Source organism: Ranitomeya variabilis, chromosome 1 (genome assembly GCF_051348905.1).
Source record: "Ranitomeya variabilis isolate aRanVar5 chromosome 1, aRanVar5.hap1, whole genome shotgun sequence".
NCBI classification, from domain to species: domain Eukaryota; kingdom Metazoa; phylum Chordata; class Amphibia; order Anura; family Dendrobatidae; genus Ranitomeya; species Ranitomeya variabilis.
Genome location: NC_135232.1, coordinates 110,866,677 through 110,893,301, shown reverse-complemented (window position 1 = coordinate 110,893,301; position 26,625 = coordinate 110,866,677).

Below are 26,625 nucleotides of genomic sequence, written 5' to 3'. Positions count from 1 at the left end.
CACAGATGCCAAGAAATTTGATGAACATATAGATGAGCAAAAACTTCCCCAAGACCTAATCTCATGAGTCTCTCAATCAATGGTAGTGTTGTGTTTAACCAGACGAGGCATATCTAAAACTAGTTTAGCAAGTGAGAAGGCAAAACCATTAATGAAATTAATTCTGTGTGCAATGCTCCCACTCTCATGCATGCTTTCTTGTCCTCAGATGTAACATGATGACTTTGAGTGAGGGGAGAGTTGTCAATTGCCGATACTTGCTGATACTTCTACCAAGTGTAGAAATAATGTAACCACATTCAATGGCGAAATTAGAGTCAATGTGATCTAAGGCAGAACCAGAATCAACAAATGCAGAATTGACAATAATCCCAGTTTCTGTCTCCAAAGATACTTGTAGGAAAAAAACAGTTGTATGCATGAGAGATAATTTCAGACTCTTAGAACCTGCACCGTTAATAAACTTTAAAGTTTTTTCTCTTCAAGAAATTATTTTTTATATTTGAAGCAATGAATCTTAACGTGATCAGAATAACCACAGTACAAACAAAAAGTCCCAGTTCATTTCCATCATTGGGTCCTCGGCAAGTACCAATCTGCATAGCTTCGCCCGTGTCTTCCAAATAGGAGGAAGAATTAACTGCTGCAGCCTTAAATGTGTCCTGGACTCCGTATCCCTCAGATGTCTGTCTAAATGGACAGCCAGTGACATTGCTTCCAGTAGTGACATTGGAGAAGGGCTATAAACCATCATGTCTCTTATTTGACTAGAAAGTCTGTGGCAAAACTAGCTGCAGAGAGCTGGGTCATTTCAGGATGTCTTCACTTCCTAACATCTGAATTGAGAGCAGAAATCATCTATTTTATGATTACCCTGAACCAACCTGCAACTCATGGACTCAGCAACTGCTACCCTAATGGGATTGTCATAAATGAATCCAACTGCAGAAAATAAAAGTCAACAGAAGAAAACAGTGGATAATATCCAGGCAAAGAAAATGCCCATGCCTGAGGACCCCATGGAGCATGGACCAAACAATACCCACTGGTTAACTTTCTCCTCTGGAGGACACAGGACTATATATTTGCTTACAGCCTGTGTCCTCCAGAGGAGAATGTCAACCAGTTGGTATTGTTTTGTCCATGCTCCATGGGGATCCTCAGGATGAAAGAAAAGTCGAAAAGTTTTCAAGGGCCGTACCCCCAGCAACAGTGGAGATTGTCAGTTGCTGCTCTTGTTTGATAGCCACCGCATCCAAGGATAGGAACTGCAGCTGCATGGCCAAGGCATCGAAAATGTCCATAAAAATGTCTTAGTACTCACAAAAATGGGATGGTGATAATGTTATGCACATCTGGTAGTAAACATTGGGTAAAAGGATTTAACAATGAAAAAAAATGCAAAAAACCCACCCAGCTCCTCTGCAGACTAAAGTATCCGGTAACGCAGGCCCTAGCAGCTTCAGCACAACCTGGATAACCCCTGCAGGTAAAACTATAGATAACCACTTGGAACTGGCTCCCTGAAAGGACGTCAATTATATTTCATACCTCCTAAGGAACCGAGGGAGAGTGCAGCATAAGAAAGAAACTCAAGCAGGACACTTATCTGACTGGCCTAGATACCCAGAAGTAGGAACAGAACTCCAAGCAGAATCCGCTTAAGACTAACACCAGCAGAGGAGACCAGCATGGGGGAGGTTTAAATGGTAGCGCCTGTAGTGTGATAGGACAGGCTAGATAACAAATGAGAAACAACTGCTGTTCGAAAGGAAAGGGGAAAGGCAAAAGCACAAGGACAGTGTCAGAATCTACTGTGGCTCAGTAGACAGAGACACTGACAGAATTTATATAACATGACATGGCAGTGTTATGATCAGCCGCTGCTGTCATGCTGACTAAAAGAAAATCCTCTTCTGTATATGGATTGATAGGATAGACGTATAATACTGATCAATTTGCTGTTGCAGGAGAGAAACTCCACACGCTGTTACAAATTCAAGTATCCTTTATTGACATTTTTCTGATTTGAGCTGAATCCTTTTTCCATAAAGGCTACTTGAATTTTTACCAAAATGGGAATTTACTCTTCTGCAACTGCAGCGTGGACACTATTATACCTCTATCCTCTACTGCCTCTACTCCCCCAGATTAGCTGACAGCGTCTAAGCTGTGTGTAACTTCAGGTAGAAGAGATGTCGGACAAGCAGGAGGCTGTGGCGTTGGGCAGTCATAGAGTTGGAGTGACAGAGGCATCAGAACTACAAATACCTCTTCAGACTCATTTGCACATCAATTCAAATACTGATTTATCAGTAATGGAGCAACATACCTACTAGGTAAAGGTATTGCTGGACTTGCCTTTAGAGAACCACATACACATATAAATAGCTTGTTGGGTGAAATCCTGATGACTGATCCCATTTAATTGTAAATGCTCTAATAAGGTTTTTTATTAATGGGTTTTTTAAAACCCGACAATGATAAAATATTATAGTGAGTAAAAAGTGTGTGCAAACACTTTATATATTATTTTTTTAAGTGAACATCTCTCAGATATATTGTATTACCAGCTTAATGTATAACACATTATTGTAACTCTTGTACATAAAACTGTGTAATTGAATGTTCCGGTCAGCTGCTCCGTGTATTATCCTGAAGAGTTATTACAGCTGTCACATCGACCTGCAGAACATATGATTTCCTGTTTAAAAGGAGGATAAAGTACTGTACACAGTCATATATTATCCACATGGTGGACTGTCTGCTGTACCTCTTCATATTCAGGATGTTCTCACCGAACTGTCCGTACCACTGTCTAGGATCCATACATTAAACCATGTGACGGCAATGATGTAATACCATCTCCAGCTCGGATGACTCTCAGCATTATTTCTGCGGGAACGTCGTTCCTTTCTTATTAAACGAGTCTTTGTATATGGCAGATTTTATGATAAAGTATTTGCAGACACACATACAACAGTGATAAATAAGTCTTGTAGTTCTGCCTCTAATGAGGCTTGTAAATCAAGGTCCTTTTACATCCTTTTTTCTTTGTTAATTGTAACTAGTACAATAAAGGAACAAAGGGAAAAAAAAATAAAAAGGAAGGCACAAGACATGAGCACATGTTAAGCCGTTTCTTGCTCAGCGAGCTTTATAAGATGGTGATAAAATTTGAAGCCTTGCATGACAAAATTAATGAGCATAGAGAGCACGACTGTTTCCTGCCAGATGCTTCCTGAAATGAGGGCAATCGAACTTGGAGATGTTAACATGTCTACCACTAGCAGATCTTCCTGTACAGAGGCCTGAGACCCATGTTTACTTTTGGGCTACTATTTTAGAGAAGACATGACACCTTGCTGCTTGCCCTGGAAATTGTCTTCTAAAACAGCTAAGTGATCAGGCAGAATCTGGTTTTACAGACGCACATCACCACTGTCATGTGTTGTGGTTTTGAAGAAATATAAAAGAAAGTTAAAAAAATATACAGGTGCTTCTCACAAAATTAGAATGTCATCAAAAAGTTAATTTATTTCAGTTCTTCAATACAAAACAATGAATCTCATATATAGAGTCATTACAAGCAGAGTGATCTATTTCAAGTGTTTATTTCTGTTAATGCTGATGATTATGGCTTACAGCCAATAAAAACCCCAAAGTCATAATCGCAGTAAATTAGAATCCTTTTATTACACCAGCATGAAAAATTACACTGCTCAAAAAAATAATGGGAACACTAAAATTTCACATCCTAGATATCACTGAATGAAATATTCCAGTTGCAAATCTTTATTCATTACATAGTGGAATGCATTGAGAAGAATAAAACATGAAAATGATCAATTTAAATCAAAATGAATATCTCATGGAGGTCTGAATTTGGAATGATACTCAAAATCAAAGTGGAAAATCAAATTACAGGCTGATCCAACTTCAGTGGAATTGCTTCAAGACAAGGAAATGATGCTTAATAGTGATGAGCGAAAATACTCGTTACTCGAGATTTCCTGAGCACGCTAGGGTGTCCTCCGAGTATTTTTTAGTGCTCGGAAATTTAGTTTTTATTGCCGCAGCTGAATGATTTACATCTGTTAGCCAGCATAAGTACATGTGGGGATTCCCTAGCAACCAGGCAACCCCCACATGTACTTATGCTGGCTAACAGATGTAAATCATTCAGCTGCAGCAATAAAAACTAAATTTCCGAGCACTAAAAAATACTCGGAGGACACCCGAGCGTGCTCTGGAAATCTCGAATAACGAGTATATTCGCTCATCACTAATGCTTAGTTGTGTGTGTGGCCACAAGTGCCTGTATGACCTCCCTACAATGCCTGGGCATGCTCCTGATGAGGCGGCGGATGGTCTCCTGAGAGATCTCCACCCAGAACTGGACTAAAGCATCCGCCAACTCCTGGAAAGTCTGTAGTGCAATGTGACGTTGGTGGATGGTGCAAGGCATGATGTCCCAGATGTGTTTAATCGAATTCAGGTCTGGGGAACGGGAGGACCCGTCCATAGCTTCAATGCCTTCGTCTTGCAGGAGCTGCTGACACACTTCAGCCCCATGAGGTCTGGCATTGTTCTGCATTAGGAAGAACCCAGGGCCAACGCACCAGCATATGGTGTCACAAGGGGTGTGAGGATCTCATCTTGGTACCTAATGGCAGTCAAGCTACCTCTGACGAGCACATGGAGGGCTGTGTGGCCCTCCAAAGAAATGCCACCCCACACCATTACTGACCCACTGACAAACCGGTCATGCTGAAGGATGTTGCATGCAGCAGATCGCTCTCCACAGTGTCTCAAGACTCTGTCACGTCTGTCATATGTGCTCAGTAGGGTTGAGCGACTTTCATTTTTTTAAGATCGAGTAGGGTTTTGGGAAACCCGATTTTGTCCAGAGTCGAGTCGAGTGCAGTCGGCCGATTATCGCTAAAAGTCGGGGATCGACCGAAACGCGAAACCCAATGCAAGTCAATGGGGAAGCATAGTAGGCAGTGAGTGGAGGCCAGGAAAACACCTACAGTGCCCATTTTAATGGCAAAAACATCCATTCTTGTTTTCTGAAGCTTGTCAATCTTAATTAACTTTATAATAATAGTTAAGCATTGGAAATTGGGGGTCTTTTGGCAAAAGTTGTGGGGGGTAGGGCTGGTTCAAGGTTTTAGTGGGCCCAGGAAACGTGGACTACGTCACGGCGGTGGAGCAGTGAGAGGTAAGTATGTCAAGTTTGCAAGTGCTGTGATCCTAAGCAAGCAAGGGGGGCCCACTCGTTGGCATTGGCACTGTCACAGGGCCCCTCAAAGTATAGCGGTGTGTTTGCACGGCGGGGGTGCCTCCCACCAGCAGCGACACTTTTGCGTACTCTGAGGAGCCCTGTGCCAGTGACGTCGCCAACGAGAATCGCCCCCACCTGATGAAGGAACCTGCACTTTCATCTGCACCTTCCTCTTTGTCCCTGTGTAAGGTGGTATAACATGCGGGAAGGGGAACCTTACATTCAGCAGGGTCAGATTCTGGCTGTGTAGAGTGCAAGGGGAATGTAGTGGTCTAGGTCAATGTACCAGCAGACTCATCTAGCAGTGGCTGGGCAATGGGCAGGATGAGGAGGAAACACAGATATAGGGTCAAAGAATAAAGTAGGCTAAATGCAGTTCAAAATTGGTAACAGGACTAAACAGGCGGCATTGCTTTGATCAGTGGAGGAGCACACCCAGGAGCAGCAGACACTGTTTTAAGGGCCCAACCACACTAGTAGGCCAAATGCAGTTTAATATCTGCTACTATAGGCCGAAAGCCAGAAGGTTGGAGCTCAGCTTTATACAGTTGAGGACAAACACCAGGGAGGGGCAGACACCGTTAGTAGGCCCTAACCACCAATTTTTTAAAAAACAGCACTTAATGAGAGCCAGAAGGTTGAAGCTCAGATTTATTCAGTTGAGGAAAACACCAGGGCGCGGCAGACACCGTTAGCAGGCCGTAACCAAAGTTGAAGGCCAAATGCAGTTTCATATCTGATACTATAGGCCGAAAGCCAGAAGGTTGAAGCTCAGCTTTATACAGTTGAGGACAAACACCAGGAAGGGGCAGACACCGTTAGTAGGCCCTAACCACCAATTTTTTAAAAAACAGCACTTAATGAGAGCCAGAAGGTTGAAGCTCAGATTTATTCAGTTGAGGAAAACACCAGGGAGCGGCAGACACCGTTAGTAGGCCCTAACCACCAATTTTTTAAAAAACAGCACTTAATGAGAGCCAGAAGGTTGAAGCTCAGATTATTCAGTTGAGGAAAACACCAGGGAGCGGCAGACACCGTTAGTAGGCCGTAACCAAAGTTGAAGGCCAAATGCAGTTTCATATCTGATACTATAGGCCGAAAGCCAGAAGGTTGAAGCTCAGCTTTATACAGTTGAGTACAAACACCAGGGAGGGGCAGACACCGTTAGTAGGCCCTAACCACCAATTTTTTTAAAAACAGCACTTAATGAGAGCCAGAAGGTTGAAGCTCAGATTTATTCAGTTGAGGGAAACACCAGGGAGCGGCAGACACCGATAGTAGGCCCTAACCACCAATTTTTTAAAAAACAGCACTTAATGAGAGCCAGAAGGTTGAAGCTCAGATTTATTCAGTTGAGGAAAACACCAGGGAGCGGCAGACACCGTTAGTAGGCCCTAACCACCAATTTTTTAAAAAACATCACTTAATGAGAGCCAGAAGGTTGAAGCTCAGATTATTCAGTTGAGGAAAACACCAGGGAGCGGCAGACACCGTTAGTAGGCCGTAACCAAAGTTGAAGGCCAAATGCAGTTTCATATCTGATACTATAGGCCGAAAGCCAGAAGGTTGAAGCTCAGCTTTATACAGTTGAGGACAAACACCAGGGAGGGGCAGACACCGTTAGTAGGCCCTAACCACCAATTTTTTTAAAAACAGCACTTAATGAGAGCCAGAAGGTTGAAGCTCAGATTTATTCAGTTGAGGGAAACACCAGGGAGCGGCAGACACCGTTAGTAGGCCCTAACCACCAATTTTTTAAAAAACAGCACTTAATGAGAGCCAGAAGGTTGAAGCTCAGATTTATTCAGTTGAGGAAAACACCAGGGAGCGGCAGACACCGTTAGTAGGCCCTAACCACCAATTTTTTAAAAAACATCACTTAATGAGAGCCAGAAGGTTGAAGCTCAGATTTATTCAGTTGAGGAAAACACCAGGGAGCGGCAGACAAAGTTAGTAGGCCGTAACCAAAGTTGAAGGTCAAATGCAGTTTCATATCTGATACTATAGGCCGAAAGCCAGAAGGTTGAAGCTCAGCTTTATACAGTTGAGGACAAACACCAGAGAGGGGCAGACACCGTTAGTAGGCCCTAACCACCAATTTTTTTAAAAACAGCACTTAATGAGAGCCAGAAGGTTGAAGCTCAGATTTAGAGAGTGGAGGACAATTTGAATTAGGGACTGCAGACAGACTTAGTAGGATGTCCCCTGTGGACCATGCATCCACCACATTAACCCATTGCGCCGTAATGGACACGTAACCTTCCGTGGCCATGCCTACAGGTCCATGCGTCTGTTGTCAGGTGCACCTTTGTACTCACAGATTGCCAGAGTGCATGGACAATGCGGTCTTTTACATGCTGGTGGAGGGTTGGGATGGCTTTTCTCGCAAAAGAAGTGTCTACTGGTTAGCTTGTAGCGTGGTACAGCGTAGTCCATCATGGCTTTATTAATATTAAATAAAATATATAAATAGGCTCTATGAACTTTTAAATAGGTTCCAGGGGTACACGGGAAGCATTGGTGTGGTCAGTGGAGGAGTATTGCAAGGAGGGACCGCAGACAGGCTAACGAAGGCCTCAAATAACAAAAATTAGTCTCATGGCAGTTTTAAATCGGTTACATGGATGCACAGGCAGCATTGTGGTCAGTGGAGGAGTATTGCAAGGAGGGACAGCAGACAGGCTAACGAAGGCCTAAAATAACAAAAATTAGTCTCATGGCAGTTTTAAATCGGTTACATGGATACACAGGCAGCATTGTCGTCAGCGGAGGAGGATTGCAAGGAGGGACCGCAGACAGGCTAACGAAGGCCTCAAATAACAAAAATTTGTCTCATGGCAGTTTTAAATCGGTTACATGGATACACAGGCAGCATTGTGGTCAGCGGAGGAGGATTGCAAGGAGGGACAGCAGACAGGCTAACGAAGGCCTAAAATAACAAAAATTAGTCTCAAGGCAGTTTTAAATCGGTTACATGGATACACAGGCAGCATTGTGGTCAGCGGAGGAGGATTGCAAGAAGTGTCTGACACAGTTAGTACTCACAAAAAATAAATAGATGTTAATGTCTCGCAAAACAACAAAAAAAAAAGTGTGGCATACTTAGGTACAGGGGTGGGCTCATCTGCTGAGTTTCTGACAAAGTAATTTGGCAGCAAGTATTTACTGGTGTCAATATAGGACACTGACCCAGACTACTTTAACTAGCATCATAGATGTCAACAAATTGGTATTGTCAGTGCCAGGCATTGAATGATGTCAGCGCATAGACTAAACATTGGTGGAGCTGAGTGAGATAATTTTGCACGTGGTAGAGCACAGTTTGAGCTTGGGGGGGGAACTCTCTTGTGGCCGGCGGTACCGTCCCAGGGCCCCTCATGTTACAACGGTGTGTCTGACGTTGGGTGCGCACCACCACCGCCAGAGACACTTCATTGTACTATGAGGGACCCAGTGGCAGTGCCGTCGACCAAAAGCGGGCACACCCACCTCTTCAGACGAACAGCACTGTAACGGGTGCTTGTGCCAAGTGGCGAGACCACGGCCCCGTGGGGGGAATTTTCCCATTGTGGGAGGTGTAAACATGTCGTATGCTGGACAAACAGCTGCTGCAAATTAAGAGATTGGAACACTCAGTAAGACCAGTCCACAAGCAAGACTTTTTTATAGGAAAGCTAGGTGTCAGCCGGGAAAGGTGGGGCAAAATAATTTGAAATCCAGGAGTGGTTCATTTTAATGAAGGTGAGATCATCCACATTTTGGGTAGCCAGACGAGTCCTTTTTTCGGTTAATATTGAACCAGCAGCACTGAATACTCTTTCTGATAGCACACTAGCTGCTGCGCAAGCAAGCTCCTGCAATGCATATTCTGCCAATTCAGGCCAGGTGTCTAATTTGGATGCCCAGTAATCAAATGGGAATGACGGTTGAGGGAGAACATCGATAAGGGATGAAAAATAGTTAGTAACCATACTGGACAAATGTTGTCTCCTGTCACTTTGAATAGATGCTGCAGTACCTGTCCTGTCTGCGGTCATTGCGAAATCACTCCACAACCTGGTCAGAAAACCCCTCTGTCCAACGCCACTTCTGATCTGTGCACCTCTAACACCTCTGCCCTGTAGCCCCCTGCAGCTTGTGTGAGAACCATCACCGGCGCTGTGTGCTGGGAATGCCTGAATCAAACGGTCTACAAGAGTAGCTTGTTTGGTTGCTAATATTTGTTCGAGGTTCTCATGTGGCATAATATTTTGTAATTTGCCTTTATAGCGAGGGTCAAGGATGCAGGCCAACCAGTAATCGTCATCGCTCATCATTTTAATAATGCGTGGGTCCTTTTTGAGGATACGTAAGGAATAATCCGCCATGTGGGCCAAAGTTCCAGTTGGCAAACCTGCGGTTGTGCTGGTTTGAGGGGCAGTTACAGGCAAATCTTCGTCACTTGTCTCCCTTAAAAAAACAGAACCCGGCCTTGCAACGCCACTAATTTCTGTTGGCCCAGGAGAAGCTTCCTTATTAAAAAAGTACTCATCCCCATCATCCTCCTCGTCCTCCTCCTCCTCTTCGCCCGCTACCGCGTCCTCTACACGGCCCTGACCAGACAATGGCTGACTGTCATCAAGGCTTTCCTCTTCCTCGGCTGCAGACGCCTGCTCCTTTATGTGCGTCAAACTTTGCATCAGCAGATGCATTAGGGGGATGCTCATGCTTATTATGGCGTTGTCTGCACTAACCAGCCGTGTGCATTCCTCAAAACACTGAAGGACTTGACACAGGTCTTGTAGCTTCGCCCACTGCACACCTGACAACTCCATGTCTGCCATCCAACTGCCTGCCCGTGTATGTGTATCCTCCCATAAAAACATAACAGCACGCCTCTGTTCGCACACTCTCTGAAGCATGTGCAGTGTGGAGTTCCACCTTGTTGCAACGTCGATGATTAGGCGATGCTGAGGAAGGTTCAAAGAACGCTGATAGTTCTGCATACAGCTGGAGTGTACGGGCGAACGGCGGATATGCGAGCAAAGTCTGCGCACTTTGAGGAGCAGGCCGGGTAACCCCGGATAACTTTTCAGGAAGCACTGCACCACCAGGTTTAAGGTGTGAGCCAGGCAAGGTATGTGTTTCAGTTGGGAAAGGGCTATGGCAGCCATGAAATTCATTCCGTTAACACTCACTACCTTGCCTGCCTCAAGATGTACAGTGCCCAGCCATGACTGAGTTTCTTTCTGCAAGAACTCGGACAGAACTTCCGCGGTGTGTCTGTTGTCGCCCAAACACTTCATTGCCAATACAGCCTGCTGACGCTTGCCACTAGCTGTCCCATAATGGCACACCTGGTGTGCAACAGTGGCAGCTGCGGATGGAGTGGATGTGCGACTGCGGTCTGTGGACGAGCTCTCACTTCTGCAGGAGGACGAGGAAGAGGAGGAGGGGGGGCGAACGCCTACAGCCAACTCTTTCCTTGACCCTGGGCTAGGCAGAACTGTCCCAATATTGCTGTCCCCTGTGGACCCTGCATCCACCACATTCACCCAGTGTGCCGTGATGGACACGTAACGTCCCTGGCCATGCCTACTGGTCCATGCATCTGTTGCCAGGTGCACCTATGTAGTCACAGACTGCCTGAGTGCATGGACGATGCGGTCTTTAACATGCTGTTGGAGGGCTGGGATGGCTTTTCTAGAAAAGAAGTGCCGACTGGGTAGCTCGTAGCGTGGTACAGCGTAGTCCATCAGCGCTTTGAAAGCATCGCTTTCAACTAACCGGTAGGGCATCATCTCTAATGAGATTAGTCTAGCAATGTGGGCGTTCAAACCCTGTGTACGCGGATGCGAGGATGAGTACTTCCTTTTCCTAACAAGAGTCTCATGTAGGGTGAGCTGGACTGGAGAGCTGGAGATCGTGGAACTAGCGGTGGTGCCGGTGGACATGGGTGACTGAGAGAGGGTTGGAGATGGTATTCTTGCCGGTGCCCTACATGCAGTGTTTCCTACTGCAAACCTGGTGATTCCCTGACTGCTTTGGCCTGGCGACGAAAGCTGCACAGATACTGCAGGTGGTGCGGGAAATGGTGGGTTGACAGTGAGGGAAGGGATGTAGCGTTGCTGACTAGCTTCATTGGCCGAGGGTGCTGCAACCTTTAGGGACCTTTGGTAGTTAGTCCAGGCTTGCAAATGCATGGTGGATAAATGTCTATGCATGCAACTTGTATTTAGACTTTTAAGATTCTGACCTCTGCTTAAGGTAGTTGAACATTTTTGACAGATGACTTTGCGCTGATCATTTGGATGTTGTTTAAAAAAATGCCAGACTGCACTCTTTCTACTATCGGATACCTTTTCAGGCATTGCAGACTGAGCTTCTTTAACCGGATGGCCACGCTGTCCTCCAACTGCTTTTGGTTTTGCCACGCGTTTTTTGCCAGATACGGGCCCGGCAGATGGAACCTGTTGTGATGTTGATGCCTGCTGCGGCTCCTCCTCCTCCGCTTCAGAACTACTGCCGCCTGCACCCTGTTCCCCCAATGGCTGCCAATCGGGGTCAACAACTGGGTCATCTATGACCTCCTCTTCTATGTCATGTGCAACTTCGTCTGTGTCACCGTGTAAGCCGGTGGTATTGCGTTTGTGACGGGGCACCATAGTCTCCGCTGGGTTTGATTCTGCCTCAGTACACTGCGAGGGCAATGTTCTGGTCTGAGTCAAAGGAACAGCATAGTAATCTGGCTGTGGCTGTGCATCTGTGCACTCCATGTCCGATTCAACTTCGAATGGGCATGGCCTGTTAACTGTTTCACTGTCTAACCCAGGAACGGTATGTGTAAAGAGCTCCATGGAGTAACCTGTTCTGTCGACTGACGCATCCTTCACTGTTGTTCTGGGTGAAGGACACAAGGAAGCGACTTGTTCCTGACCGGGAGCATCCACTGACGATGCACTGCTCTGACATTTTGCACTTTCCGAGGAGGAGGCGAAAGAGTTAGAGGCAGAGTCAGCAATGAAAGCCAATACTTGTTCCCCCTGCTCCGGCTTCAAAAGTGGTTTTCCTACTCCCAGAAAAGAGAGCATTCGAGGCCTTGTGTAGCCAGACAACGAACCTGGCTCAACAACTCGAGACTTAGGTGCTGTACTGCTTTTACCATGACCACCTGATGCTCCACCACCACTACCATCATTACCAGCTGACAATGACCGCCCACGGCCACGACCTCTTCCACTAGACTTCCTCATTGTTTGCAAAACGTAACCAAAGTAACGGTATTTGTTACTGTAAAACAACTTATAAGGTGAACTCAAACTTCTGTTGGATTTATATATACCTTTATAGGTGCCTGACACTGAAAGGAAAATCAGGCCCAATGTTACACACTAGGTTTTCTGTGCCCCAATAATTTGAGACCGATGGCACACACAGGACGAGCACTCATGCAGAAATGCCAATCTTAATCTCCCACTATTTTTTTTTTATGGGAGAATGTAAAAAAAAAAAATAAAAAAATTACACACTAGGTTTTCGGTGGCACACAATGAGAGACAGATTCCACACACAGGACTGGCACAGAGGCAGACTTGCCAATCTTTATCTCCCACTAATTATTTTTTTTTTAAAAGGGAGAATTTATAAAAAAAAAAAAAAAAAGGCCAGTATTACACAGTGGTTTTCGGTGGCACACAATGAGAGACAGATGCCACACACAGGACTGGCACAGCGGCAGACTTGCCAATCTTTATCTCCCACTAATTATTTTTTTTTTTAAAGGGAGAATTTAGAAAAAGAAAAAAAAAAGGCCAGTATTACACAGTGGTTTTCGGTGGCACACAATGAGAGACAGATGCCACACACAGGACCGGCACAGAGGCAGACTTGCCAATCTTCATCTCCCACTAATTTTTTTTTTTTTTACAAGGAGAATTTACCCCCCCAAAAAAAATGGCCAAGTATTACACAGTGGTTTTCGGTGGCACACAATGAGAGACAGATGCCACACACAGGACTGGCACAGAAGCAGACTTGCCAATCTTTATCTCCCACTAATTTTTTTCTTTTTTACAAGGAGAATTTACCCCCCCCAAAAAAATGGCCAAGTATTACACAGTGGTTTTCGGTGGCACACAATGAGAGACAGATGCCACACACAGGACTGGCACAGCGGCAGACTTGCCAATCTTTATCTCCCACTAATTTTTTTTTTTTTAAAGGGAGAATTTAGAAAAAAAAAAAAAAGGCCAGTATTACACAGTGGTTTTCGGTGGCACACAATGAGAGACAGATGCCACACACAGGACTGGCACAGAGGCAGACTTGCCAATCTTTATCTCCCACTAATTTTTTTTTTTTACAGGGAGAATTTACCCCCCCCAAAAAATGGCCAAGTATTACACAGTTGTTTTCGGTGGCACACAATGAGAGACAGATGCCACACACAGGACTGGCACAGAGGCAGACTTGCCAATCTTTATCTCCCACTAATTATTTTTTTTTTAAAAGGGAGAACTTACCCAAAAAAATACATGGCCAAGTATTACACAGTGGTTTTCGGTGGCACACAATGAGAGACAGATGCCACACACAGGACTGGCACAGAGGCAGACTTGCCAATCTTTATCTCCCACTAATTTTTTTTTTTTTACAGGGAGAATTTACCCCCCCAAAAAAATGGCCAAGTATTACACAGTGGTTTTCGGTGGCACACAATGAGAGACAGATGCCACACACAGGACTGGCACAGCGGCAGACTTGCCAATCTTTATCTCCCACTAATTATTTTTTTTTTTAAAGGGAGAATTTAGAAAAAAAAAAAAAAAGGCCAGTATTACACAGTGGTTTTCGGTGGCACACAATGAGAGACAGATGCCACACACAGGACTGGCACAGAGGCAGACTTGCCAATCTTTATCTCCCACTAATTTTTTTTTTTACAGGGAGAATTTACCCCCCCAAAAAAATGGCCAAGTATTACACAGTGGTTTTCGGTGGCACACAATGAGAGACAGATGCCACACACAGGACTGGCACAGAGGCAGACTTGCCAATCTTTATCTCCCACTAATTTTTTTTTTTTTTACAAGGAGAATTTACCCCCCCAAAAAAAATGGCCAAGTATTACACAGTGGTTTTCGGTGGCACACAATGAGAGACAGATGCCACACACAGGACTGGCACAGAAGCAGACTTGCCAATCTTTATCTCCCACTAATTTTTTTCTTTTTTACAAGGAGAATTTACCCCCCCCAAAAAAATGGCCAAGTATTACACAGTGGTTTTCGGTGGCACACAATGAGAGACAGATGCCACACACAGGACTGGCACAGCGGCAGACTTGCCAATCTTTATCTCCCACTAATTTTTTTTTTTTTTAAAGGGAGAATTTAGAAAAAAAAAAAAAAGGCCAGTATTACACAGTGGTTTTCGGTGGCACACAATGAGAGACAGATGCCACACACAGGACTGGCACAGAGGCAGACTTGCCAATCTTTATCTCCCACTAATTTTTTTTTTTTACAGGGAGAATTTACCCCCCAAAAAAATGGCCAAGTATTACACAGTTGTTTTCGGTGGCACACAATGAGAGACAGATGCCACACACAGGACTGGCACAGAGGCAGACTTGCCAATCTTTATCTCCCACTAATTATTTTTTTTTTAAAAGGGAGAACTTACCCAAAAAAATACATGGCCAAGTATTACACAGTGGTTTTCAGTGGCACACAATGAGAGACAGATGCCACACACAGGACTGGCACAGAGGCAGACTTGCCAATCTTTATCTCCCACTAATTTTTTTTTTTTTACAGGGAGAATTTACCCCCCCAAAAAAATGGCCAAGTATTACACAGTGGTTTTCGGTGGCACACAATGAGAGACAGATGCCACACACAGGACTGGCACAGCGGCAGACTTGCCAATCTTTATCTCCCACTAATTATTTTTTTTTTTAAAGGGAGAATTTAGAAAAAAAAAAAAAAAGGCCAGTATTACACAGTGGTTTTCGGTGGCACACAATGAGAGACAGATGCCACACACAGGACTGGCACAGAGGCAGACTTGCCAATCTTTATCTCCCACTAATTTTTTTTTTTACAGGGAGAATTTACCCCCCCAAAAAAATGGCCAAGTATTACACAGTGGTTTTCGGTGGCACACAATGAGAGACAGATGCCACACACAGGACTGGCACAGAGGCAGACTTGCCAATCTTTATCTCCCACTAATTATTTTTTTTTTAAAAGGGAGAATTTACCCAAAAAAATAAATGGCCAAGCATTACACAGTGGTTTTCGGTGGCACACAATGAGAGACAGATGCCACACACAGGACTGGCACAGCGGCAGACTTGCCAATCTTTATCTCCCACTAATTATTTTTTTTTTAAAAGGGAGAATTTAGAAAAAAAAAAAAAGGCCAGTATTACACAGTGGTTTTCGGTGGCACACAATGAGAGACAGATGCCACACACAGGACTGGCACAGAGGCAGATTTGACAATCTTTATCTCCCACTAATTTATTTTTTTTTACAGGGAGAATTTACCCCCCCCCAAAAAAATGGCCAAGTATTACACAGTGGTTTTCGGTGGCACACAATGAGAGACAGATGCCACACACAGGACTGGCACAGAGGCAGACTTGCCAATCTTAATCTCCCACTAATTATTTTTTTTTTAAAAGGGAGAATTTAGAAAAAAAAAAAAAAAGGCCAGTATTACACAGTGGTTTTCGGTGGCACACAATGAGAGACAGATGCCACACACAGGACTGGCACAGAGGCAGCTTTGCCAAACTTTATCTCCCACTAATTTTTTTTTTTTACAGGGAGAATTTACCCCCCCCCAAAAAAAAATGGCCAAGTATTACACAGTGGTTTTCGGTGGCACACAATGAGAGACAGATGCCACACACAGGACTGGCACAGAGGCAGACTTGCCAATCTTTATCTCCCACTAATTATTTTTTTTTTTAAAGGGAGAATTTAGAAAAAAAAAAAAAAAAAGGCCAGTATTACACAGTGGTTTTCGGTGTTACACAATGAGAGACAGATGCCACACACAGGACTGGCACAGAGGCAGACTTGCCAATCTTTATCTCCCACTAATTTTTTTTTTTTTACAGGGAGAATTTACCCCCCCCCCAAAAAAAAATGGCCAAGTATTACACAGTGGTTTTCGGTGGCACGCAATGAGAGACAGATGCCACACACAGGACTGGCACAGAGGCAGACTTGCCAATCTTTATCTCCCACTAATTATTTTTTTTTTTTAAAGGGAGAATTTAGAAAAAAAAAAAAAAAAGGCCAGTATTACACAGTGGTTTTCGGTGTTACACAATGAGAGACAGATGCCACACACAGGACTGGCACAGAGGCAGACTTGCCAATCTTTGTCTCCCACTAATTTTTTTTTTTTACAGGGAGAATTTACCCCCCCCCAAAAAAAATGGCCAAGTATTACACAGTGGTTTTCGGTGGCACACAATGAGAGACAGATGCCACACACAGGACTGGCACAGAGGCAGACTTGCCAATCTTTATCTCCCACTAATTATTTTTTTTTTAAAAGGGAGAATTTAGAAAAAAAAAAAAAAAAGGCCAGTATTACACAGTGGTTTTCGGTGGCACACAATGAGAGACAGATGCCACACACAGGACTGGCACAGAGGCAGATTTGCCAATCTTTATCTCCCACTAATTTTTTTTTTTTACAGGGAGAATTTACCCCCCCCCAAAAAAATGGCCAAGTATTACACAGTGGTTTTCGGTGGCACACAATGAGAGACAGATGCCACACACAGGACTGGCACAGACGCAGACTTGCCAATCTTTATCTCCCACTAATTATTTTTTTTTTTTAAAGGGAGAATTCAGAAAAAAAAAAAAAAAAGGCCAGTATTACACAGTGGTTTTCGGTGTTACACAATGAGAGACAGATGCCACACACAGGACTGGCACAGAGGCAGACTTGCCAATCTTTATCTCCCACTAATTTTTTTTTTTTTACAGGGAGAATTTACCCCCCCCCCAAAAAAAAAATGGCCAAGTATTACACAGTGGTTTTCAGTGGCACACAATGAGAGACAGATGCCACACACAGGACTGGCACAGAGGCAGACTTGCCAATCTTTAACTCCCTGCAGTAATCTCAGGAAAGTATGGCAGGCAGCGATAAAAAGGACTGCTGCACACAAAAGTGGGGACAAACACACAAGATAGCTGTGCAGAAAGGAAGGAACAACAGGATTTGTGCTTTGAAAAAAGCAGTTGGTTTGCACAGCGCACGGCGTACACACACAGCAACGCAGCTATCAGGGAGCCTTCTAGGGCAGCCCAATGAGCTACAGCACTGAGGAAAAAAAAATGTAGCTTCCACTGTCCCTGCAAACAAAAGGTGGTGTTGGACAGTGGAAATCGCTACAGCACAAGCGGTTTGTGGCTTTATGTACCCTGCCTATCACTATCCCTGCTTCTGACAAAGCGACAGCAACCTCTCCCTACGCTCAGATCAGCAGCAGTAAGATGGCGGTCGGCGGGAACGCCCCTTTATAGCCCCTGTGACGCGGCAGAAAGCAAGCCAATCACTGCAATGCCCTTCTCTAAGATGGTGGGAACTGAGATCTATTTCATCACGCTGCCCACACTCTGCGTCCACCTTCATTGGCTGAGAAATGGCGCTTTTAGCGTCATTGAAACGCGACTTTGGCGCGAAAGTCGCGTACCGCATGGCAGACCCCACACAGGGATCAGGTCGGTTTCATGAGACGCCGACTTTGCCAAAAGTCGGGGACTTATGAAAATGAACGATCCGTTTCGCTCAAGCCTAGTGCTCAGTGTGAACCTGCTTTCATCTGTGAAGAGCACAGGGTGCCAGTGGCGAATTTGCCAATCCTGGTGTTCCGTGGCAAATGCCAAGCGTCCTGCACGGTGTTGGATGGTGAGCAAAACCCCCATCTGTGGACGCCGGGCACTCAGACCATCCTCATTGAGTCGGTTTCTATCCATTTGTTCAGACACATGCACATTTGTGGCCTGCTGGAGGTTATTTTGCAGGGCTCTGGCAGTGCTCCTCCTGTTCCTCCTAGCACAGAGGCTGAGGCAGCAGTCCTGCTGCTGGGTTGTTGCCCTCCTACGGCCCCCTCCAGACATCGCAAACCTTCTTGCCACAGCTCACATTGATGTGCCATACTGGATGAGCTGCACTACCTGAGCCACTTGTGGGGGTTGTAGAGTCCGTCTCATGCTATGAGTGTGAAAGCATAACCAACATTCAAAATTGACCAAAACATCAGCTATAAAGCATTGGTACTGAGATGTGGTCTGTGGTCCCCACCTGCAGAACCACTCCTTTATTGAGTGTGTCTTGATAATTGCCAATAATTTTCCATCTGTTGTCTATTCCATTTGCACAACAGCATGTGAAATTGATTATCAAACAGTGTTGCTTTCTAAATGGACAGTTTAATTTCACAGAAGTTTGATGTACTTGGAGTTATATTCTGTTGTTTAAGTGTTCCCTTTATTTTTTTGAGCAGTGTATTTTAAAATCCAAAATGTTGGCCTACTGACATGTATGTTCAGTAAATACACTCAATACTTGGTAGGGGCTTCTATTGCATCAATTTCTACATCAATGCGGCGTGGCAAAGAGGCGATCAGCCTGTGGCACTGCTGAGGTGTTATGGAAGCCCAGGTTGCTTTGATAGCAGCCTTTAACTCATCTGCATTGCTGGGTCTGGTGTCTCTCATCTTCCTCTTGACAATACCCCATAGATTCTTTATGGAGTTAAAGTCAGGTGAGTTTGCTGGCCAATCAAGCACAGTGATACTGTTGTTTTTAAACCGGATATTGGTACTTTTCGCAGTGTGGACAGGTGCCTGCTGGAGAAAGAAATTTCCTTCTTCAAAAAGCTTGTCAGCAGAGGGAAGCATGAAGTGCTCTAACATTTCCTGGTAGACGGCTGCGCTGACTTTGGTCTTGATAAAACACAGTGGCTACACCAGCAGATGACATGGCTCCCCAAACTATCACTGATTGTGGAAGCTTCACACTAGACCTCAAGCAGCTTGGATTGTGTGCCTCTCCACTCTTCCTACAGACTCTGGGACCTTTACCACAGAGCAACAGTCCAGTACTTTTTCTCCTTGGCCCAGGTAAGATGCTTCTGGTGTTGTCTATTGGTCATGAGTGGCTTGACACAAGGAATGCAACAATTGTAGCCCATGTCCAAGATATGTCTGTGTGTGGTGGCTCTTGAAGCAATGACTCCAGCAGCAGTCCACTCCTTGTGAATCTCCCCTAAATTTTTGAATGGCCTTTTCTTAACAATCCTTTCAAGGCTGTGGTTTTTCAGTTGCTTGTGCACTTTTTTCTACCACACGTTTTCCTTCCACTCAACTTTCCATTAATATGCTTGGATACAGCACTCCATGAATAGCCAGCTTCTTTAGCAATGACCTTTTGTGGCTTACCATACTTGTGGAGTGTGTCAATGACTGCCTTCTGGACATCTGCCCAGTCAGCAGGCCCATTATTGTGAAGCCTACTGAAACAGACTAAGGGACCTTTTTAAACACTTAGGAAGCCTTTACATGTATTTTTTGTTACTTATTCTAATTTACTGAGATAATGACTATTAGGTTTTCCTTTGCTGTAAGCCATAATCATCAACATTAACAGAAATAAACACTTGAAATAGATCACTCTGTTTGCAATGACTCTGTTAGGGTTGGTGGATTGCACTAAATAAATTTGATAGAGAAGTGCAATCGCAACCCAGGGTCCACCATGCAGATATGAAAAACTGCAGCTGGTGTGTGAACAATGATGGAACACACATCGAGCAATTGCTTGCTCACACTGAGTTAATCACCACTCAGAGAACAGCACAAGAAGCTATGTCACTCGCACACAGTAACACAATAGATGCTCTTCAATAGAGCTATGTCATTCGCACAACGTAACGGAATATATGGTCTGCAATAGAGCTGTGTCACTCGCACACAGTAACGGAAAAGATGCTCTGCTATGGAGCTGTGTCACTCGCACACAGTAACGGAATAGGAATGATGCTAGATACGGTCCCTGTTAACCTCACAGAGGAACGTAGCTCTCTCACGGGGTAAAAAGGCAAACAGTGGTCACACAATCAGCCAACGCACTCAACAAACTGTCAGGAATTATATTGGCAAAACGCCAGCCCTGAATTCATTCTTACAATCTCCTCTCCAGAGAACCAGGATTCTAATGGCTTACCGCCGACCCTGAGCACATGCAGGTAAAGACCACACTGGTGCAAAGTCTCATGCACACATGAAACAATAATGATACTAGCTCAGTAGTGTGCACCTCTGAGAGCCTTTTATACGTAAAGCTCAAGTCCAGTCGGACAGGACCTTGCCCGTGGACCAATCCGGAGCTGCCACATCACCAGAGCAACTGACGGCTGAGCACCAATGAGACGGCACCACCTCACGGACATGCTCAGTAACGTGATTTCTGGACTTAGGCTCCGGAGCGCAATACTGCACGTGTATACCAGTGGTTATCACAGACTTAGCTGGAGAGCCAGAAGAAAGCACACATACAGCATGATAGTTAACATGGACTGACATTGCGGATGCACATAACCAGCAATTATAATCTGCAAAAACAGGAAGAGTAGCTCCTATATGTCATATAAGCCTACAGAAAAATGGAGCTCAATTACTCAGAGATTCAATATAGTGAGACAGCATATTGTAAATAATCAAGTATCGAGCTGGCTGGGCTACAAATTTACTCCATCTCAAATATCTCACATCTACAAACATCCACATGGGCCGACGCAATGTTTCAGAGCGCAGGAGAATTCTTATAAAATCATTTCTAGATGGTACATTACCCAAAGCAAAGTAACCGCTGGTGGGCAGGCGCTTCAACCAATGTGTTGTAGGTGTTGCGACATTAATGGCACATGTCTACATATGTGGTGGTCGTGCCCTATTCCTCTTCAATTTGGATGTCAGGTAGAAACATTTATCCATACTGTACTAAACAGAACAATTAACCTGACACCTGAAACAGTGTTATTGAACTTTTCGGTTTGGCCTGAACAAAAACGCACCTCTCAATTAGTGCAACACATTTTGACGGCAAAATTATTAATACCTGGGTTTTGGAAATCGATGACTGTACCTTCCACCCACCAATTATATGAGAAGGTAGACATGTTCTACCAGGTAGCTGGAATTGTGGCATCAGTGAATTGTACTCAAATGGCATTCAAAGAAACCTGGCGTCCATGGACCCACTTTAGGACTTTTTATATAGTCAAGCATGCCTAAAGTAGCATAATTAATTGCAATAAGATTCTGAAAATACTCGTGCTTCTCCCCCCTCCCCTTTCTTCCCCCTTATCCAGATACCCTCCTATCTATATTCTCTTAACTCCTGTTTCCTTTCAACTGACTTTATCTTGTTGTTCAACTAACTAAATCTTCAAGTTACCGTAGTTACATTTTTAGTCAGATTAATGACATTTTAGTAGCAGCAATTCAAGTCTTCATACTCCTACATGAAACTGTTGCATATTAATGCTATTGACTTATAGGGTTAGTTAAAATACTGTTTCTTATTCCATCCTGCAGTACAACCCTGTGCGGTGTGCTCGGATTAAAACAGGGTGGGATATTTGCTGCTTGTAAGGTAATTATCTGTTGCATTCTATTCTGTTTTTCTTGTTTCTGTACCTATAATACTTTCAATAAAAAGACCAAAGAAAAGAAAAGTAAATATTCAAGAATCAATTGCATTAGCTCACACAAAAGAATAAAATGTTGGGTAACAATAACCCTGAACACAATAAAAAGGGCGAGTATATATAAGGGAAGGAAACAAAGAATAGGTGCACTACAGGGTTGACATGTCACTCAGATAAACGCAACAAAAAAATGGTCTGGATTATAGATGAGCCTGAGCCTAGTTAGGTCCAGAGACCGCTACTTTTCTATATGATCAAAAAAACGGATAGTATCCTGTGCACATGCAGTCAAATTTCTTCACCATCCATACAAGGTTTCTAAAGTGCCAATAATAGTGCAGATGGATAACAGTAAACTTTTTTCTTTCTTACCCATGTGGGAGGGTGACGTGTCTAGCCGTGTGCAGTCATTGCTACGACGCGCATTTCGCTTTGTGGGCTTCTTCGGGGGCAGTGTGGATCACCAGAACATGCCAGGGTTTATATGCGCTGTGTAAATCTTGCCACCTGTGGGCGCATGTGGAGCGGGACGGGGGCCGCCATGCGTCATGTCCATCCAGCTTCCAGTGCGGGTCAAGGAAAGACATCCTGTGACATCACTGACACGCACCGAAGCAAACAGGATGCCTTCTCAGAGGCAGCATGGCCCAGGAACCGAGGTGCATGCGCGCCTGGCGATGTACATCTTAGGTAAAGGCAGGATTGTGGGCAAAAAGCAAAACAGCCCGAGAATAAAGTGAATATGTCAACAATTGGTGCAGGAATGTCTGGTGTTGTTTGAAATACTGTATGCAACAACACAAATCAATTAAAATGTGCCAATCATTGGATGGGTGGCAAAAAAGGGAAAGGGAAATGACCAACAGCAAAAATGGAAAGCAGATGAAGATTTAAAGGGGCAGATATATTGTCCATAAAACTAAAGGGGACTACTATCATTAGGAAAAAGTCAAAATGTGTTTCATGTTCGATATTTCAATTACTCCTCACGTGGTTCCATGTCCAGTATATAGCCATATTCTACATAATTTTTTTAATCCGCCTGGATGGTGTGCATACATATTAATACTAATGTGAAAGGGGTGCAAAGGAACTTCACCCAATTACATTGGACACTACATAGGGACAAACAATAAAAAATCAGAAACATACAATATTAAAAACAAGAAAACAGAGCGAGCGATTTAAACCCTACTAGCCTACCTAAAGGAAAGGGACAAAGGATAACGTCTCATTTAAACCATGGGAAGACATTGTGACCAATGAGATGATCCATTGACACTCGAGCTGCACCAAAACTCGTTTGAAATCACAACTCTGTATACCGCAGTGTACTTTGTCAATACCACGTACGCGTAATGCGGTGGGGTCACAGTTATGGCACAGCTTGAAGTGTCTAGGGATCGTCTTCAGTTCAGAGAGATCCTCACAGTTTTTTGCGGGCACGATGTCCCTCACATGTTCTCTTGTCCTTACTCTTAATTCACGCAACATAGGCCCCACGTAGATTAATTTGCAGGGGCAGATGGCATAGTACACCACATACGTGGTGCTGCAAGTAATATAATTTGTAATCCGGTACTCCCTACCTCCATCCACTATTGTAAAAGATGTAGCATGATCAATATTCCGACATGCTAAACAAGATCCACAAGGAAAACAGCCCCACTTTTGTTTAGATGCACCTAAAAAGTTTGGAGAGTTAGGCTTCTTTCACACTTCAGTTGTTTGGCGTCAGTCACCTCCGACATAGTGACGGATCCATCACAATTGTTAAGAAAACGGTTCTAACGGATCCGGTTTTTTGACGGATCCGTTACTTGGGGGTTGTCTGGGAAAAGTATCTACTTTTTGGAGCATGCGCAATTGAAAAAGCAGATTGGGGCAATGGATCCGCCGAAATGACGGTGGCAATGGATCCGTCGCCCATAGGCAACGGATCCGTCGCGAACCGCCATTTCGGCGCAGACAAAAAAACGTTATAATGTCAGTCAATGTCTAGATGATGTCGGCCAAATCTTGACGGATCCGTCGCATGGCGGATGGAACGGACGACCATCCGCCACAATCCGTCACTAATGTATGTCTATGGAAAAATAGCGGATCTGCCCAAAAAAATGGCAGATCCGCTATTTGAGGAAAATGGCTGTTTCAGACTGACGCCAAAAGACTGAAGTGGGAAAGAGGCCTTAGCCACACAGTGGCTCTTCACTAACAGATCTTTTAGGTTTCTCCCACTCCCAGCTGTTGCTAATAGGTGATCGAGAATAACACGTTTCAATGTAGGCTCAGTCTTGAGAACTGCCGAATGTTTATGTAGTATTTGACACATCAGATCCCATTGGTTATTGTTTGTTGAGATAAATCTCAAAGGTGGATCTTTCTTGGCCTTGGGCGGTGTTCTACAGAGCAGCTTATCCCGTGGTTCCCTCCTAGTCTGGGAATACCCATTTTTTATACTCCTGCTACTGTATCCCCGATCCCGGAATCTCTTGGATAGGTCCTGAGCCTGGTCCTCGAACACCACATCCAATGAGCAAATTCTCTTCATTCTCAAAAGTTGTCCAATTGGTACTGCTTTTATTGTTGAGGACACATGTGCTGAAGTTGCATGTAATAATGAATTCACTGAGGTTTCCTTATGGGAAACATCAGTATGGATATTACCTATAGTGTCTACACATATCTTAATATCCAAGAAATCAATCTCTTTTGACTCAATTTTGCATGTCAATTTGATGTTATAAGAATTTGAATTAAGCTCACGGATGAGGTCGCATAAACCAGGCTTAGTACCCAGCCATATGATGAATTTGTCATCTATATAGCGACACCAGCACTGTGCCTGGGAGGTGGCATGTGCGCCCTCCTCAAAAATCTCCCTCTCCCAAAAACCGAGAAAGAGATTTGGGTACGAGGGTGCCCATCGCTGAAGAAAAAATCTGTCTTTAAAGGTGAAATAGTTATGTGTGAGTATAAATTCCAGGATCTCCAGGATCAGGGAACGCAGATCAGTATCCAAACTACTAGTCTGGAGGTAAACAGCTGTAGCCCTCAGCCCATCAGTGTGTCCTATACTAGTGTATAGTGACTCTACATCGATTGTTGCTAGGAACATGTCTGATTAGAGGGAGAGACCACTTATCTTCCCCAGGACGTCAGTAGTGTCTCTAACATAGGAGGGCAGAGTTTCCACATGTGGGTGAAGATAGTATTCAATAAAGTTGCATACCGAATCACATAGCCCTCCAATGCCAGAGACAATAGGACGCCCTGGGGGGACCAAGGGGTCCTTGTGGATCTTGGGCAGAAGATAGAAGGTAGGGACTACCGGCCATCAAAAATCTTCTTCTTCTTGGGGATAATGCCTTGTGCAAAGGTTCTATCTAGGATCTCATGAAGAATTCCTGAAAACGTATTGGTGAGATTATAGGATAATGTAGCATATGATTCTCTATCCCGAAAAGATTCCCTCTCTGGTGCAGAAATTTGACCTCATGTACACAGGATACTATCCATTTTTTTTGGTCATATAGAAAGTAGCGGTCTCTGGACCTAATTAGGCTCAGGCTCATCTATAATCAATGCCATTTTTGGTGTGTTTTTCTGAGTGACATGTCTACCCTGTAGTGCACCTATTCTTTGTTTCCTTCCCTTATCTATACTTGTCCTTTTTATTGTTTTCAGGGTTATTGTTACCCAACATTTTATTCTTGTATGAGCTATTTGATATTTGATTATTTACAATATGCTGTCTCACTATATTGAATCTCCCACACACAGCATGAGCCTAACCAAGAGGCTGGGACCAAAGTCCATGCTGAGCAGTCATCCCAGCGGCCGGACCAGAATGGCAGACCACAGCAACAGACAAGGCTTGGGATCTATCCCGTGCAGCGGAAAAATCCCGGTGCCTAACAGATTCTATATAATATATGAGTTTCACTTTTTGTAATGAAGAACTGAAATAAATTAACTTTTTGATGATATTCTAATGTTGTGAGAAGCACCTGTACATATTACCCTATTTGTGTCTTGTCTAAAAGTTACTTCTGGCAAACAGAAAGCAAGAAAAAAGATCCTTCAATATGTATAGAGACAGACAATCTTACTGGATAATTTTTGAAGACAGGCATGTGGGGCTCAACAAAGTTTTTTTTTTTCTTACCAAAACCACACCACCTGATGCCCATTTCTCTCTCTACCACTTCAACCAAGGGATTGACAACTATGGCTCCATCTAACGATCGATCATCCTGGCATAGCAAACTAGAAATTTTCCAGAAAGAAGAACCTGCAGCAAATATTTCAACAATTTCAACAGTCTGTAAAGTTTCTTTTTCCGGGAGCTTTAAGAATGTCTCAGAAGAATTAGCAAGAATCATGCCACTATGTCTGCAGGTAGAAATGGGAGAATTTAATCAAATGGAAATGAATTCTACTCAAATTTTACAAAAATCTGCATTCAGCTGGCTGCCAGTTTGCTGAACCATACATGACCACTTCTCTGGCCCCTTTCTCCACATTGTTCTATATCTGATCCTTGTCGTATCTTCTTACTATCACTGAGTGCTCTGAAATCCTAGACCTCTTTATCAGGGCCAGTTTT